This window comes from Pygoscelis adeliae, unplaced genomic scaffold (genome assembly GCF_000699105.1).
Source record: "Pygoscelis adeliae isolate BGI_AS28 unplaced genomic scaffold, ASM69910v1 Scaffold4, whole genome shotgun sequence".
Taxonomy (NCBI): domain Eukaryota; kingdom Metazoa; phylum Chordata; class Aves; order Sphenisciformes; family Spheniscidae; genus Pygoscelis; species Pygoscelis adeliae.
The window spans coordinates 1,572,701-1,574,457 of NW_008824986.1; the positions used below are offsets into that span (position 1 = coordinate 1,572,701).

The window sequence follows — 1,757 nt, forward strand, 5'->3', positions numbered from 1 at the left end:
TTCAGAAGTTCAGAGAAACTTTATTTTGCCTTCTGCTATTTTCTTAAGAAAACAAAACAAAACAAAGTCTGCTTGTTTTAAAACTCATTCAAAAGGCTTCTAAGAGAACCCCCAGAGGAGTAAGGAGAGGATGACATTACAACAGTGGTATGCAAATGGTCTTTTCCCCAGGAAATATAAGATTTTTCTGTTCATATTGCAGTAATTACAGCTTAACAATTAAGAGGACTATGATTTTATTCACCAAGCCTAAAAGCTTTAAGTAAGACATCTCGGTCATTGCTTGCATAACATTGGAGACATTTCTTCGGACAGTTACAGCTTGTGATTCACTTGGAACAGTTTCCTAGGGACAAGAAGTAGACTGGAAATGGAAATCCCACCAGGTCTCCCTTTAGAAAAGAACTACTGTGTCTTATCGAGTACATCACCTATGGTCCACAGTAGGAAAAATTGCACTGTTAGAAACAAACTCACTCGCTATTTGTTATGAGCTGGATCCAATAAACAAAACGACCTATGCTAGCATCTCCAAAATTCAGTCACCCTGAGACCAAGTTTAACTTCCACTTCTCATTCATCCTCTATCCTGCACTGAGCCTAGCCCTCAGATGTTGAAGAGCTCCGAACCCAGGTCCCCAGGCACGGCTCACACCACCCCTGCAGCACTGCCAACGGCAGGCATAAGATTTGCAAATCTTCAAGCAATTAAAATGCAATGTGTCCCCTGTGCCCAAAAACTTTCTCACCTTCTTCTGTCTCCTATTTGGGGTCATAGCTGCACATCAAGGGTGTCAGAGACTATTGAAGCTGTAACGTAAGATGGGTTATTGGAGAAGCACAACTTCAGTGTATGCAAAAGGCGCCTTCATATACAACTCCAACACAGGATGTGCAAACCAGCGGTGTATGAGCACCTGACACTGTGATTCTGCAAACGTTAACCCTACGCACACGGGGACGTCATGGACACTGACATGCATCAGACTTCTGTGGGGACACAGCGACTGCAACATATTCATCACTGTGTATCTGGCAAAGCCTAATATAATCACATTGGCTTTGATGCAGTGGGCTGAGGTTTTATTGCACTGCAGATCCCCCTTCATGAGACAGGGCATGAGATGCACCTGGATAAATTACATGCGCCCTAGGATTTGGGTGTTGTCAGCTCTGTGCCTCTGCTGAACTACATTAGGAAACATGAGGCATGGAGACCTGGGTGAAAACCACCCTGTTTGAATCTGACCCCGAATGCCTGGGAATAAAAACACACACACAGAACGCAGGCACCACTGGGATTAGGTTGCAGCTCTCCCTACACAATAGCTCCTCCCAAAGCACTAAGCCACCAGCCAACAGCACCTCTTCCAGAAAGAACCACTAAACACCAGTTAACGCACATCAAAAAAGTTTAATATTTTCACAAGTATCACGTAACACTAGTATCGGACCTACTAGTGTGCAAAGTAAAAAGACTCTCTACCTTTGCAAAACCAGTTAGGCATGCAATTTTTCAGGTAGACACACACTTAAAGCTGCAATGACTGTTTGTGACTCACATGTTACTTTACAACATTCACTCACAGTGCACCATAATGCATATTGAAATGTTATCGATAGGTAGGGCAATCCAAATCTTAGGGGAGTGGAACGAGGACAAAGAGGAGTAGCCTGCAAATTTCCATCTACTTTTTGCAGGAAAAGGCAGCAGGGAAAACCATGCAGACATCTCAAATTCATTTTTGGTGGAAGAG

The 1,757-nt window shown here is 43.4% G+C and overlaps 1 protein-coding gene across 1 annotated transcript in view; it reads right to left on the reverse strand.

The window, feature by feature from the left end:
- The window catches only part of HK1 (hexokinase 1), a 40,983-nt gene continuing 39,226 nt past the window's right edge, over window positions 1-1,757 (reverse strand). The window contains exon 18 of the mRNA XM_009325801.1: window positions 1-1,757. This exon is cut by the window's right edge and continues 1,458 nt beyond it. The gene's annotated coding sequence lies outside the window, so the exon portion shown is untranslated.